The 17522-nt window shown below is 35.0% G+C and overlaps 6 non-coding genes across 6 annotated transcripts; all 6 read left to right on the plus strand.

The window, feature by feature from the left end:
* Positions 1–594: 594 nt before the first annotated feature.
* Positions 595–666, plus strand: Trnap-cgg (transfer RNA proline (anticodon CGG)). The gene has a single exon. It is a non-coding gene; the product is annotated as a tRNA-Pro (tRNA).
* Positions 667–2431: 1765 nt separating this feature from the next.
* Trnap-agg (transfer RNA proline (anticodon AGG)) lies at positions 2432–2503 on the plus strand. Its single transcript has one exon. It is a non-coding gene; the product is annotated as a tRNA-Pro (tRNA).
* Positions 2504–7014: 4511 nt separating this feature from the next.
* On the plus strand, positions 7015–7086 carry Trnap-agg (transfer RNA proline (anticodon AGG)). The gene has a single exon. It is a non-coding gene; the product is annotated as a tRNA-Pro (tRNA).
* Positions 7087–9106: 2020 nt separating this feature from the next.
* On the plus strand, positions 9107–9178 carry Trnap-cgg (transfer RNA proline (anticodon CGG)). Its single transcript has one exon. It is a non-coding gene; the product is annotated as a tRNA-Pro (tRNA).
* A 1765-nt stretch (positions 9179–10943) lies between these two features.
* Trnap-agg (transfer RNA proline (anticodon AGG)) lies at positions 10944–11015 on the plus strand. Its single transcript has one exon. It is a non-coding gene; the product is annotated as a tRNA-Pro (tRNA).
* A 4501-nt stretch (positions 11016–15516) lies between these two features.
* Positions 15517–15588, plus strand: Trnap-agg (transfer RNA proline (anticodon AGG)). The gene has a single exon. It is a non-coding gene; the product is annotated as a tRNA-Pro (tRNA).
* The last annotated feature ends 1934 nt before the right edge of the window (positions 15589–17522 follow it).

Here is a 17522-nt window from a genome sequence, read left to right on the forward strand (position 1 = left end):
TGGGATAAAGGGATGGTATTATTATTGTGTTGAAAAAATATGCTAAAGATAATAATTCATTTCTTAATTGTTATGACGAAAATATATTTATTTGTTCAAGTGTATAGTTGGTCCTAATAATTTATATGATCGGCTATGATGAAAGCATTTCCTGTTGGTCGAATTAAACGGATATATTCATACGTCTTAAGATGGCTATATTTTGGTAGCTGACCCTGATGAAACTGAAAATCTACACAATGCTCACAATGGTTACTGACTAGTTCCTGAACGTTAACTGCTAAGAAGGAATGTCTAAGCAACTTTTAAAAAAGAACAGTAAACGAACCAGTGTTTTAACAGTATGAAGCTGGGATGGTGTTGTATTTAGCGAAGACACATTTTGTGGACTTTTCGTAAGTGGTTTTTTGACACTTATCATATGTCAATGTCATTTATATATTCTGCCACGCTGTATCATAAAACTTGACGGTAAGCTAGCAAAACCATACAGTAATGACAAAATCCACTGAGGTATGCTGCATTAAATGTTTAGCCAACACTATTAAACTTGTCATACAGGCAATTATCGGAACAGATATAATTTTTAACTACGGCTCGTTGGTCTAGGGGTATGATTCTCGCTTCGGGTGCGAGAGGTCCCGGGTTCAAATCCCGGACGAGCCCAATATTTTATTATGTTTCACGTCGCCCACTTTGTCTCTATCGTTACTATAATGCCGAATCTTTCTTCACTTTTTTCTAAACTCTTCATTTTAATTGTTTCAAATAGCACAAAACATCTCACCGCTAAACCTGGTCACATGCACTAATACATATATGTAACTAAAAGTATATATCTACACAAAGGTCTGATTAACATTTGTGTACAATGACATATTGACAAAAACATCAGTGCAAGACAAATGTGTGCCTAAAGAGTGACAGGTGTATTCGACAGCATAAATCGTTGGTCAAAGGAACTAGTTATATCTTTGGGTATCATAACTCTCGTTCAGCATGTAATTCAGTAACAGGAAGGTCTAAACATTAGACACCTGGCCTGCACTAATGACAACGAAATAGAATCGTAAATATTGTGACTGAATGTGTGATATTTGGTCACACATTTTCAATACAAAGAATTATGTGAATGTGACTTGGTGCTATATCAGTTATTTATAAAAGAAAACGAGACGATATTCGCATGAAAAATTAGCGTCCTCTTTGTATTTATATACGATAGTACAACCAAACCTGTAAACAAATATTCTACAAAAAAGACATTAAGAACTATATACACCAGGTATATTGAAAATTAAATCTCATCGAACTTTGCTGATGACATGATCAAGGCCATCATCAAGAGCACACATAGAAATGATGATTGGTATAACAGCTATAAAACGAGAAGGTACTCATTTCTTATCTCTGTGCGACGCACGATTTTATCCCATGTATGATGGTTTTAGTTCTAAAGATGTCCATTTTCTATAGCTGTCAGAATTGTAATATAGATAAGCAGATTAGCTTGCGCATGTCACGTATAAGTCTAGACAAGTGAAAACAGCAATGACAATTCGATAATCAATAGTATGTATCTTTCATCTAATAACGTCATATCTACATGACGATATTCAGATTAAATAATATCAAAGAAAGTAGAAATTGAACAATTTGTTACATTGTTTCGATGAGATAATACATCACATTAATCAGTCGAGTAATATTGCCTTTCAACACCAATTACTACATAGTTGTTGAAAAACCTATATTCTTCAATGAGTGTTCCCAAAACTTAACAGAAATTTCAACAATCTGGAACACACAAAAACAATTGGATGCAGATCTTTCTGTTTCTCTTATGGCGCTAAATAAGTTGTAGTAGATTTTGTTGTTATCGAATAATGGTTTTCAGACATCGTAGCGATATGTCTGAAAAATTCATAACATTGAAGTAATGTATCATTGACCAGTATCCACCATAACTAAATATCACTTCGCATTAAATTGCAAAGACTATTCGTTGCTGTAAGCCGAAGGATGGAAACAAAATACAAAGAATGCGTGACATAATTCTGCTCATCGTGAAATATAGTATACATGTAATGCATTGAACATGTAAAGCTTTATCATTTGATTTATATATTCTGTTTATCAATGTTTCAAAAGTCTGTTTCAGTATTTTGATGCAATTTAACCTTTAAATACTATTACAAAATGTCCTTTATCATACATCTGATCGTCACTGATAAGTTCAGTTTTAGCACATTTCACAAGCGTTATCTTGTCAGTCGTCATTACCCAACGTCATCTATGGATTTTGCAACGCTGTATCATAAAACATGAAAGTAACTTGGTGCAGGTATACATCAATGATAAAAAGATAGAGATATGCTGCATTATACTATACAACTTCCATCATTAATCTTCACATTCTCTTTTTCGACACGGCTCGTTGGTCTAGGGGTATGATTCTCGCTTAGGGTGCGAGAGGTCCCGGGTTCAAATCCCGGACGAGCCCAACGTTTTTAATCATGTTCCTACTTCGTCCACTTTGTCTCGATGTTTGCAAATATTCTTCAAGAGACATTAAACAATATATATGAGATTGATGGATATTTCAATCGTATTTGACTTTACATATGACATGAATGTGACCAACATAAAGAGTACACAATGTGATAACTGATAGAGCATTACAAAACGAGAACGAGTTCATATCTAATGTATCCACGATGCATGATTTTATCCATTGTATGATGCTATAAACAAGAGAATATAACAAGGGATCATCAGTCCTAATATATACTTAAGGAATTATATATATATATATATATATATATATATATATATATATATATATATATATATATATAGATATAGATATAGATAAAGATATAGATATATAATTGTTTGTGTGAGTGTGATTTGAATTTTTAACGTAGCTTTAACAATCTTTTGAGTCATATCGCTACGATGTCCGCAGTGATGTCTAGCACCGGGGCATCATGACACAGACATGTAGCATGATGTCCCACTCAGTCACATTATCCTGAAACAAGGTCAACCAGTCCTATATCTAACCTCTTAATGCTGAGCGACTAGCGATTTATGCCGATAAATCAGTCTTTCACCCGTGATGATGCTGATTCTCTGATGAGGGGCTGATACCACAACATCGTCCATCAGTATCAACACAGATTTGTGGTGTTGATTTATCGGACTATTTGCGAGGCAGCTGTTAATACCATTTTTATGTCCTTTGTACGACTCGCCCGTGAATTGAAACTCCAACCTCCCGCATCCGAGGCGGACGCTCAAACCACTAGCCCACCGGAGCGGTCCAACACGGTAAAGAAACTTATTGCAATAGCAAAATGTGTACTGCTTTTAGGGATTCTATTATAAGCCGTCGAAATCAAAACATTAAAGAAACTTCGATTAAAGCCTTCAACTTAATTGATCTCTTATTCGTTGTTTTTTGATAATTTGTAGACTGTTAAACAAAATTAAAAGAACTACATTTTGAAAACAAATAATTCAAGGTATTAGTATACGGCTTGATTGTGTTCACTTTCGAAAGAACACAATATTGAAGCAAGTAAAACTGAACAGTACACTTTATAGTCAAATTTCTTTTCACATTAGATTGCGAAGACAATGTGTAGCTGTAAACCGGTGGATAGGAAATTACGTCATAGTATAGATGCGTGAAAATTCTGCAGACTTTAAAGTACAATATACAGGTAAGGCATTGAAACAATACGCAATAACCATTTGACTTGTTTATTCTCTTTATCAATTCTTTTACAATTATTTTTGTCCAGCCATTGCGCGCGCATTTTAATTTTACCTTAATTGTAAGAAATATTCTTAAATCTCTGAAACGTCACTAAGTTTATTTTGGGCACTTTTCATAAGTGAGTTGTTGTCATTTATAATCAGTCAATGTTATGTATAGATTTGGCCACGAAGTATCATAAATCATGAATGTAACCAAGTAAACACATACATCATTGATAAATCAATCGAGTTATGCTGCATTAAAATGTACACCTTACAAAATTAAACTTGATACGCATGTTATTATCGGAAAAATCTTATTTTCAACACGGCTTGTTGATATAGGGGTGTTATTCTTGCATAGGGAGCGAGAAGTCCCGAACGAGCGCAACAGTTTATCATGTGTTATGCTGCCCAATTTGTGGTGATCGATACAATAATGTTGAATTTTTCTTCACTTTAAATTTCTAAACTCACTATCTGTTTAATTGCTTCAAGGAGCACAAACGTCTAACAGCTAGGCTAGTCTCTGCATGAATTAAATATATGTAATGAAATATATATTTATACACTAAGCTCGATCAACACCTGTGTACAATGGCAGATTGATGATAAATGTATAATCATTACATACATGTCCTTCCCTAATTGACTATGAAACGGCATCGTAAATTATGTGACAACGTATGCGATTTTGCTTCACACTTTTAAGTACAAAGAATCATGTGACTGAGTTGGTGTTATTCCACTTATTTATAAGAACAAGGTTGACAACATACGCTTGAAAACTTAGCGTCCTCAGTGTAGATACAGAAGATAGCTTAAACAATCCTACAAGCAAAAAGATCTTTAAAACTATATTCACTTTACAGATGAAATGACCATGGTCAACATCAAAAGTACACAGACAAGATGATAACTGATTTAATGTATACAAAACGAGTTCATTCCTAATCTAAATACGATGAACAATTTTATGCCATGCATGATAATATAAACAACTTTCAAAAGGGACTATGAATGCTAATAGATAATTAAATAGATAATCTCTTCTTTTCCAAATGAAACCAAACCTCTAGGACGTTGTATCGACAGGAAGTAATGAACATGCTTCAGTCACCTAAATTACAGTTTAATAAGTAATCTTTTTGCAACTACTGGAAGGATAATTCTAGCCAAAATATTTTTTATCTACTCTGTCCGAGAGAGTGACTCACGTTTCCATAAAGGTTACATTCTTTTGCTTTCATTACAAGATGAGCTGAGCTTTTCTTGCGAGTCATCTATCGAAATTCCATGCGGTAATCCAAACAAAATAGCATTGTATTTCAAAGTCCAAGAGGAAACACATCGAGTCTTTTCAATTAGCTTCTTTATTTTCAGAGAGATCGTAGCAAAATACAGACGCTGGCAATCTTGTCTTTGAAAAGTGCGTTCCGATTTCCCACCGTTCTGAGTCCAAACTAATGGCCCGACACGCCCATTCTGTCTAGAATCCATCAAAAACCTCCTTAGACACTGCAGAGCCGTTGGTCTTGAAGTTTTGGTCCTTTACCACGGGAGACTATATTGATCGGAGGCATGTTCACCACTGACAGCGGCACACAGGTTATACAAAATCGCACATTGAATCCCAGATTATGCATCCCAGATATCAACTTCAGTCAAAATCAGAGCTCAAAATCCAGGCCCATTGTGAAACCTCCAAATTCACACTTCCAGAATCAGACCTTCAGATTCAGACCACTCTACGGCTTAAGATAACTCCTGCAAAGTGGAATGCTCCAAAATAAAATGTGTTGCTTAATGATATTACTGTGTGACTTGACTTTAAAAATACCCTGATCATGGTGCAATCCACGGCTAGAGAATTCAAGGTAATTTATCTTCCCACTTGAAGCACTTTGCTCGTGCAGCATTGGGTGAACCGAACAGCGTATTTGGATATACCTTAAAACGTCAATAAACGACTCTCGGGGGTAACGCTGTACGGGGAAAAGAAATTTGAGGACATTTTACTTAAGGTATAATGCGTAATCATTAATTACACATACAAATTACTTGACAGTCGACTTTAAGAAAACAAATGAATCAAAGGACCTAATATGAACTAACCAAAGGCTATATATGATGAAAACAATATGGTCATTATGATTTACATATAGGAGATCCATGATATAGTTATATCAGAAAGCCTATAAACAATATAACATTAAACAGATTCATTTCATTGGAGTGAGAAACAGGCGAGCATTCCATAAACACGAGGTGAGGTCTGCAAAGACACATTAGCATGCAAAATGTTTTGTTATATAAGATAAAAGCTATGCAACATTCAACGGAAAGTTCTCTCTTCTGTTGGAACTTACACCATGTCTCTGGGAATATCACTTGACAGAAAGCAATACAAAAGCTTCAACCACCTCAATTCTAGTTGTAAAGGTAATGTTTTTGCAACTACAAGATGGTAATTCCAGCTGAAATAATGTTATACTCACTCTGAATACCTGATTGAATGACTCAATGTTTCACGCTTCCATGAAGGTAACACTCTTTTGCTTTCATTGCTAGACGAGCGGGTTTTTCCATTCGAGTCATCAATCGAAATTTCATGCGCTAAACACAACGAAATGTTATTGTATTTATAAGTCCAAAAGTAACCACACCAAATCTTTTCTATTAGTATCTTTAGTTTACGTGAGATTACAAAGTATACACGATGACAACATTGCCTTTTACAAGCGCGATCCAGTGTTTAATGGACTAATTATATGATACTGTCCATTTATATGTACATTTCCTAGTTCTGTGGAATTCCAACTTTAAAACACAAATACAGCTACTTTGATAATAACTAAAACATGACAAAAACAAAAATACCAAAGAAAACTGGAAACAAATTTTGATGCAATAACAACAAATGGCTATTGCTATCAGGGAATTCTATTTTAGAAGCGGTTACAATGAAAACATTAAAGAAAATCTAATATGGGCATGTACCATTCAAATGTAACTTCGATGATCACCGATAAATTCAGTTTGAGCTCTTTTTATAAACGTTATCTTGTCAATCGTCATTTACTCAATGTCATTCATAGATTTTGCGACGCTGGATCATACACATGAACGTAACCTGGTGAAGGCATACAGCAATAATAAATAAAGCGAGGTATGCATCATTACAACGTACAACATCCATCTTTAAACTTGACATTCATACAATTATCGGAACAGACATTTCATCATCACGGCTCGTTGGTCTAGGGGTATGATTCTCGCTTAGGGTGCGAGAGGTCCCGGGTTCAAATCCCGGACGAGCCCAACATTTTATCATGTTTTAATTTGCCCACTTTGTCGCCATCGATAATATCCTACTTTACTAAAACTTATTAAGCCCACATTTTGTTTTAATTCCTTTAAAGAGCAAAAGCGTCTAACAGCCAAGCCAGATAAGCAATGAAATATACATTTCTTCACTAAGCTCTGAGTAACACCTGTACACAATGACAATCTGATATTGATAACAAAGAATTGTCAATGTAGTGTCATCGTAAATTATCTGACTACATATATGGTATATTATTGCACATTTTTCAGTGGAAAGTAATTATGTGAATACGAGTTGTTGGTATACCAATTTTGTTTTATATAAAATCAAGGGTGCCAAAATACGCTTGAAAAATCAGCGTCCTCAATGTAGCTATAGCGGTTCTTATAATCATGTCTGCAAGCTAATATTCGTCAAAAGACATTTAAAAGTTCATACAGGAGATATATAGACATTTCAATTTATCATGCTTTACAAATGGTATGACCATGGCCAACAACAAGAGTAAACAGATACATTTCTAATCTATCTACGGTGCACAATTGTATCCCATGTATAACGATATAAGCATGGAAATGTAAAAAAGGATTATCAGTGCTAATACTTAACGAATTAAATATATGAAGACCTATCCGAGATGATGCTACACGTCTCTTCTTCCAAATATCTACAGCAATCATAGCCAAAATCACGCCTACAAATCTAGACCAAGAGTGTTTAATAAAAGTCGTTAGGCACGTGGTAAAGATTATTTACACACATTGTCATGCGAAACCTTTTGGTGCATATAACAGCAGTGCACCATTCAAAGCATCGATTATCTCTTCTGTTCCATTTGATACCATGCCTCTGGGACGTTGAATCGACAGCAATGAAAATGCGTCAGCCGCCATAATTCTAGTTGGAGAGTTCATTCTTTGACACTACTCGAAGGTTAATTCCAGCTTAGATATTTTTTTATACTCCAAATACCGGAAGGAATGACTCAAGGTTTTACATTTCCATGAAGGCAACACTCAGTTTCATTGATTACAAGAGAAGCTGGCTTTTTCTTCCGAGTTATCTATAGGAATTCCATGCGCTAAACAACAGTGATGTGAAGCGATTTTGATTTTGAACGTAGCTTTAACAGTTTTTCAGTCATATCGCTTCGATACCTGCAATGTGCCACTTTATAGTGATGTCTAGCAGTGGGGCATCATGCCGCAGACATGTATTATGATATCCCACCCAGTCACATTATCCTAACACCAGGCCGACCAGTCCTAACACTAACCTCTTAATGCTGAGCGCCAAAAGAGGCATCTGGTAGTACCATTTGTGTAAGTACTCCATGTAATATTTGAATACAGTAGTTAAAGAACCCCAAAGCTGAATTAGAAGTATTAACATATATTGTTATGCATCTCTTTATTGAATTGGGATAAAGGGATGGTATTATTATTGTGTTGAAAAAATATGCTACAGATAATAATTCATTTCTTAATTGTTATGACGAAAATATATTTATTTGTTCAAGTGTATAGTTGGTCCTAATAATTTATATGATCGGCTATGATGAAAGCATTTCCTGTTGGTCGAATTAAACGGATATATTCATACGTCTTAAAATGGCTATATTTTGGTAGCTGACCCTGATGAAACTGAAAATCTACACAATGCTCACAATGGTTACTGACTAGTTCCTGAACGTTAACTACTAAGAAGGAATGTCTAAGCAACTTTTAAAAAAGAACAGTAAACGAACTAGTGTTTTAACAGTATGAAGCTGGGATGGTGTTGTATTTAGCGAAGACACATTTTGTGGACTTTTCGTAAGTGGTTTTTTGACACTTATCATATGTCAATGTCATTTATATATTCTGCCACGCTGTATCATAAAACTTGACGGTAAGCTAGCAAAACCATACAGTAATGACAAAATCCACTGAGGTATGCTGCATTAAATGTTTAGCCAACACTATTAAACTTGTCATACAGGCAATTATCGGAACAGATATAATTTTTAACTACGGCTCGTTGGTCTAGGGGTATGATTCTCGCTTCGGGTGCGAGAGGTCCCGGGTTCAAATCCCGGACGAGCCCAATATTTTATTATGTTTCACGTCGCCCACTTTGTCTCTATCGTTACTATAATGCCGAATCTTTCTTCACTTTTTTCTAAACTCTTCATTTTAATTGTTTCAAATAGCACAAAACATCTCACCGCTAAACCTGGTCACATGCACTAATACATATATGTAACTAAAAGTATATATCTACACAAAGGTCTGATTAACATTTGTGTACAATGACATATTGACAAAAACATCAGTGCAAGACAAATGTGTGCCTAAAGAGTGACAGGTGTATTCGACAGCATAAATCGTTGGTCAAAGGAACTAGTTATATCTTTGGGTATCATAACTCTCGTTCAGCATGTAATTCAGTAACAGGAAGGTCTAAACATTAGACACCTGGCCTGCACTAATGACAACGAAATAGAATCGTAAATATTGTGACTGAATGTGTGATATTTGGTCACACATTTTCAATACAAAGAATTATGTGAATGTGACTTGGTGCTATATCAGTTATTTATAAAAGAAAACGAGACGATATTCGCATGAAAAATTAGCGTCCTCTTTGTATTTATATACGATAGTACAACCAAACCTGTAAACAAATATTCTACAAAAAAGACATTAAGAACTATATACACAAGGTATATTGAAAATTAAATCTCATCGAACTTTGCTGATGACATGATCAAGGCCATCATCAAGAGCACACATAGAAATGATGATTGGTATAACAGCTATAAAACGAGAAGGTACTCATTTCTTATCTCTGTGCGACGCACGATTTTATCCCATGTATGATGGTTTTAGTTCTAAAGATGTCCATTTTCTATAGCTGTCAGAATTGTAATATAGATAAGCAGATTAGCTTGCGCATGTCACGTATAAGTCTAGACAAGTGAAAACAGCAATGACAATTCGATAATCAATAGTATGTATCTTTCATCTAATAACGTCATATCTACATGACGATATTCAGATTAAATAATATCAAAGAAAGTAGAAATTGAACAATTTGTTACATTGTTTCGATGAGATAATACATCACATTAATCAATCGAGTAATATTGCCTTTCAACACCAATTACTACATAGTCGTTGAAACACCTATATTCTTCAATGAGTGTTCCCAAAACTTAACAGAAATTTCAACAATCTGGAACACACAAAAACAATTGGATGCAGATCTTTCTGTTTCTCTTATGGCGCTAAATAAGTTGTAGTAGATTTTGTTGTTATCGAATAATGGTTTTCAGACATCGTAGCGATATGTCTGAAAAATTCATAACATTGAAGTAATGTATCATTGACCAGTATCCACCATAACTAAATATCACTTCGCATTAAATTGCAAAGACTATTCGTTGCTGTAAGCCGAAGGATGGAAACAAAATACAAAGAATGCGTGACATAATTCTGCTCATCGTGAAATATAGTATACATGTAATGCATTGAACATGTAAAGCTTTATCATTTGATTTATATATTCTGTTTATCAATGTTTCAAAAGTCTGTTTCAGTATTTTGATGCAATTTAACCTTTAAATACTATTACAAAATGTCCTTTATCATACATCTGATCGTCACTGATAAGTTCAGTTTTAGCACATTTCACAAGCGTTATCTTGTCAGTCGTCATTACCCAACGTCATCTATGGATTTTGCAACGCTGTATCATAAAACATGAAAGTAACTTGGTGCAGGTATACATCAATGATAAAAAGATGGAGATATGCTGCATTATACTATACAACTTCCATCATTAATCTTCACATTCTCTTTTTCGACACGGCTCGTTGGTCTAGGGGTATGATTCTCGCTTAGGGTGCGAGAGGTCCCGGGTTCAAATCCCGGACGAGCCCAACGTTTTTAATCATGTTCCTACTTCGTCCACTTTGTCTCGATGTTTGCAAATATTCTTCAAGAGACATTAAACAATATATATGAGATTGATGGATATTTCAATCGTATTTGACTTTACATATGACATGAATGTGACCAACATAAAGAGTACACAATGTGATAACTGATAGAGCATTACAAAACGAGAACGAGTTCATATCTAATGTATCCACGATGCATGATTTTATCCATTGTATGATGCTTAAACAAGAGAATATAACAAGGGATCATCAGTCCTAATATATACTTAAGGAATTATATATATATATATATATTATATATATATATATATATATATATATATAGATATAGATATAGATATAGATATAGATATATAATTGTTTGTGTGAGTGTGATTTGAATTTTTAACGTAGCTTTAACAATCTTTTGAGTCATATCGCTACGATGTCCGCAGTGATGTCTAGCACCGGGGCATCATGACACAGACATGTAGCATGATGTCCCACTCAGTCACATTATCCTGAAACAAGGTCAACCAGTCCTATATCTAACCTCTTAATGCTGAGCGACTAGCGATTTATGCCGATAAATCAGTCTTTCACCCGTGATGATGCTGATTCTCTGATGAGGGGCTGATACCACAACATCGTCCATCAGTATCAACACAGATTTGTGGTGTTGATTTATCGGACTATTTGCGAGGCAGCTGTTAATACCATTTTTATGTCCTTTGTACGACTCGCCCGTGATTTGAAACTCCAACCTCCCGCATCCGAGGCGGACGCTCAAACCACTAGCCCACCGGAGCGGTCCAACACGGTAAAGAAACTTATTGCAATAGCAAAATGTGTACTGCTTTTAGGGATTCTATTATAAGCCGTCGAAATCAAAACATTAAAGAAACTTCGATTAAAGCCTTCAACTTAATTGATCTCTTATTCGTTGTTTTTTGATAATTTGTAGACTGTTAAACAAAATTAAAAGAACTACATTTTGAAAACAAATAATTCAAGGTATTAGTATACGGCTTGATTGTGTTCACTTTCGAAAGAACACAATATTGAAGCAAGTAAAACTGAACAGTACACTTTATAGTCAAATTTCTTTTCACATTAGATTGCGAAGACAATGTGTAGCTGTAAACCGGTGGATAGGAAATTACGTCATAGTATAGATGCGTGAAAATTCTGCAGACTTTAAAGTACAATATACAGGTAAGGCATTGAAACAATACGCAATAACCATTTGACTTGTTTATTCTCTTTATCAATTCTTTTACAATTATTTTTGTCCAGCCATTGCGCGCGCATTTTAATTTTACCTTAATTGTAAGAAATATTCTTAAATCTCTGAAACGTCACTAAGTTTATTTTGGGCACTTTTCATAAGTGAGTTGTTGTCATTTATAATCAGTCAATGTTATGTATAGATTTGGCCACGAAGTATCATAAATCATGAATGTAACCAAGTAAACACATACATCATTGATAAATCAATCGAGTTATGCTGCATTAAAATGTACACCTTACAAAATTAAACTTGATACGCATGTTATTATCGGAAAAATCTTATTTTCAACACGGCTTGTTGATATAGGGGTGTTATTCTTGCATAGGGAGCGAGAAGTCCCGAACGAGCGCAACAGTTTATCATGTGTTATGCTGCCCAATTTGTGGTGATCGATACAATAATGTTGAATTTTTCTTCACTTTAAATTTCTAAACTCACTATCTGTTTAATTGCTTCAAGGAGCACAAACGTCTAACAGCTAGGCTAGTCTCTGCATGAATTAAATATATGTAATGAAATATATATTTATACACTAAGCTCGATCAACACCTGTGTACAATGGCAGATTGATGATAAATGTATAATCATTACATACATGTCCTTCCCTAATTGACTATGAAACGGCATCGTAAATTATGTGACAACGTATGCGATTTTGCTTCACACTTTTAAGTACAAAGAATCATGTGACTGAGTTGGTGTTATTCCACTTATTTATAAGAACAAGGTTGACAATATACGCTTGAAAACTTAGCGTCCTCAGTGTAGATACAGAAGATAGCTTAAACAATCCTACAAGCAAAAAGATCTTTAAAACTATATTCACTTTACAGATGAAATGACCATGGTCAACATCAAAAGTACACAGACAAGATGATAACTGATTTAATGTATACAAAACGAGTTCATTCCTAATCTAAATACGATGAACAATTTTATGCCATGCATGATAATATAAACAACTTTCAAAAGGGACTATGAATGCTAATAGATAATTAAATAGATAATCTCTTCTTTTCCAAATGAAACCAAACCTCTAGGACGTTGTATCGACAGGAAGTAATGAACATGCTTCAGTCACCTAAATTACAGTTTAATAAGTAATCTTTTTGCAACTACTGGAAGGATAATTCTAGCCAAAATATTTTTTATCTACTCTGTCCGAGAGAGTGACTCACGTTTCCATAAAGGTTACATTCTTTTGCTTTCATTACAAGATGAGCTGAGCTTTTCTTGCGAGTCATCTATCGAAATTCCATGCGGTAATCCAAACAAAATAGCATTGTATTTCAAAGTCCAAGAGGAAACACATCGAGTCTTTTCAATTAGCTTCTTTATTTTCAGAGGGATCGTAGCAAAATACAGACTCTGGCAATCTTGTCTTTGAAAAGTGCGTTCCGATTTCCCACCGTTCTGAGTCCAAACTAATGGCCCGACACGCCCATTCTGTCTAGAATCCATCAAAAACCTCCTTAGACACTGCAGACCCGTTGGTCTTGAAGTTTTGGTCCTTTACCACGGGAGACTATATTGATCGGAGGCATGTTCACCACTGACAGCGGCACACAGGTTATACAAAATCGCACATTGAATCCCAGATTATGCATCCCAGATATCAACTTCAGTCAAAATCAGAGCTCAAAATCCAGGCCCATTGTGAAACCTCCAAATTCACACTTCCAGAATCAGACCTTCAGATTCAGACCACTCTACGGCTTAAGATAACTCCTGCAAAGTGGAATGCTCCAAAATAAAATGTGTTGCTTAATGATATTACTGTGTGACTTGACTTTAAAAATACCCTGATCATGGTGCAATCCACGGCTAGAGAATTCAAGGTAATTTATCTTCCCACTTGAAGCACTTTGCTCGTGCAGCATTGGGTGAACCGAACAGCGTATTTGGATATACCTTAAAACGTCAATAAACGACTCTCGGGGGTAACGCTGTACGGGGAAAAGAAATTTGAGGACATTTTACTTAAGGTATAATGCGTAATCATTAATTACACATACAAATTACTTGACAGTCGACTTTAAGAAAACAAATGAATCAAAGGACCTAATATGAACTAACCAAAGGCTATATATGATGAAAACAATATGGTCATTATGATTTACATATAGGAGATCCATGATATAGTTATATCAGAAAGCCTATAAACAATATAACATTAAACAGATTCATTTCATTGGAGTGAGAAACTGGCGAGCATTCCATAAACACGAGGTGAGGTCTGCAAAGACACATTAGCATGCAAAATGTTTTGTTATATAAGATAAAAGCTATGCAACATTCAACGGAAAGTTCTCTCTTCTGTTGGAACTTACACCATGTCTCTGGGAATATCACTTGACAGAAAGCAATACAAAAGCTTCAACCACCTCAATTCTAGTTGTAAAGGTAATGTTTTTGCAACTACAAGATGGTAATTCCAGCTGAAATAATGTTATACTCACTCTGAATACCTGATTGAATGACTCAATGTTTCACGCTTCCATGAAGGTAACACTCTTTTGCTTTCATTGCTAGACGAGCGGGTTTTTCCATTCGAGTCATCAATCGAAATTTCATGCGCTAAACACAACGAAATGTTATTGTATTTATAAGTCCAAAAGTAACCACACCAAATCTTTTCTATTAGTATCTTTAGTTTACGTGAGATTACAAAGTATACACGATGACAACATTGCCTTTTACAAGCGCGATCCAGTGTTTAATGGACTAATTATATGATACTGTCCATTTATATGTACATTTCCTAGTTCTGTGGAATTCCAACTTTAAAACACAAATACAGCTACTTTGATAATAACTAAAACATGACAAAAACAAAAATACCAAAGAAAACTGGAAACAAATTTTGATGCAATAACAACAAATGGCTATTGCTATCAGGGAATTCTATTTTAGAAGCGGTTACAATGAAAACATTAAAGAAAATCTAATATGGGCATGTACCATTCAAATGTAACTTCGATGATCACCGATAAATTCAGTTTGAGCTCTTTTTATAAACGTTATCTTGTCAATCGTCATTTACTCAATGTCATTCATAGATTTTGCGACGCTGGATCATACACATGAACGTAACCTGGTGAAGGCATACAGCAATAATAAATAAAGCGAGGTATGCATCATTACAACGTACAACATCCATCTTTAAACTTGACATTCATACAATTATCGGAACAGACATTTCATCATCACGGCTCGTTGGTCTAGGGGTATGATTCTCGCTTAGGGTGCGAGAGGTCCCGGGTTCAAATCCCGGACGAGCCCAACATTTTATCATGTTTTAATTTGCCCACTTTGTCGCCATCGATAATATCCTACTTTACTAAAACTTATTAAGCCCACATTTTGTTTTAATTCCTTTAAAGAGCAAAAGCGTCTAACAGCCAAGCCAGATAAGCAATGAAATATACATTTCTTCACTAAGCTCTGAGTAACACCTGTACACAATGACAATCTGATATTGATAACAAAGAATTGTCAATGTAGTGTCATCGTAAATTATCTGACTACATATATGGTATATTATTGCACATTTTTCAGTGGAAAGTAATTATGTGAATACGAGTTGTTGGTATACCAATTTTGTTTTATATAAAATCAAGGGTGCCAAAATACGCTTGAAAAATCAGCGTCCTCAATGTAGCTATAGCGGTTCTTATAATCATGTCTGCAAGCTAATATTCGTCAAAAGACATTTAAAAGTTCATACAGGAGATATATAGACATTTCAATTTATCATGCTTTACAAATGGTATGACCATGGCCAACAACAAGAGTAAACAGATACATTTCTAATCTATCTACGGTGCACAATTGTATCCCATGTATAACGATATAAGCATGGAAATGTAAAAAAGGATTATCAGTGCTAATACTTAACGAATTAAATATATGAAGACCTATCCGAGATGATGCTACACGTCTCTTCTTCCAAATATCTACAGCAATCATAGCCAAAATCACGCCTACAAATCTAGACCAAGAGTGTTTAATAAAAGTCGTTAGGCACGTGGTAAAGATTATTTACACACATTGTCATGCGAAACCTTTTGGTGCATATAACAGCAGTGCACCATTCAAAGCATCGATTATCTCTTCTGTTCCATTTGATACCATGCCTCTGGGACGTTGAATCGACAGCAATGAAAATGCGTCAGCCGCCATAATTCTAGTTGGAGAGTTCATTCTTTGACACTACTCGAAGGTTAATTCCAGCTTAGATATTTTTTTATACTCCAAATACCGGAAGGAATGACTCAAGGTTTTACATTTCCATGAAGGCAACACTCAGTTTCATTGATTACAAGAGAAGCTGGCTTTTTCTTCCGAGTTATCTATAGGAATTCCATGCGCTAAACAACAGTGATGTGAAGCGATTTTGATTTTGAACGTAGCTTTAACAGTTTTTCAGTCATATCGCTTCGATACCTGCAATGTGCCACTTTATAGTGATGTCTAGCAGTGGGGCATCATGCCGCAGACATGTATTATGATATCCCACCCAGTCACATTATCCTAACACCAGGCCGACCAGTCCTAACACTAACCTCTTAATGCTGAGCGCCAAAAGAGGCATCTGGTAGTACCATTTGTGTAAGTACTCCATGTAATATTTGAATACAGTAGTTAAAGAACCCCAAAGCTGAATTAGAAGTATTAACATATATTGTTATGCATCTCTTTATTGAATTGGGAGAAAGGGATGGTATTATTATTGTGTTGAAAAAATATGCTACAGATAATAATTCATTTCTTAATTGTTATGACGAAAATATATTTATTTGTTCAAGTGTATAGTTGGTCCTAATAATTTATATGATCGGCTATGATGAAAGCATTTCCTGTTGGTCGAATTAAACGGATATATTCATACGTCTTAAAATGGCTATATTTTGGTAGCTGACCCTGATGAAACTGAAAATCTACACAATGCTCACAATGGTTACTGACTAGTTCCTGAACGTTAACTACTAAGAAGGAATGTCTAAGCAACTTTTAAAAAAGAACAGTAAACGAACTAGTGTTTTAACAGTATGAAGCTGGGATGGTGTTGTATTTAGCGAAGACACATTTTGTGGACTTTTCGTAAGTGGTTTTTTGACACTTATCATATGTCAATGTCATTTATATATTCTGCCACGCTGTATCATAAAACTTGACGGTAAGCTAGCAAAACCATACAGTAATGACAAAATCCA

Source organism: Sinohyriopsis cumingii, unplaced genomic scaffold (assembly GCF_028554795.1).
Source record: "Sinohyriopsis cumingii isolate HCF-2022 unplaced genomic scaffold, ASM2855479v2 utg003322l, whole genome shotgun sequence".
Taxonomy (NCBI): domain Eukaryota; kingdom Metazoa; phylum Mollusca; class Bivalvia; order Unionida; family Unionidae; genus Sinohyriopsis; species Sinohyriopsis cumingii.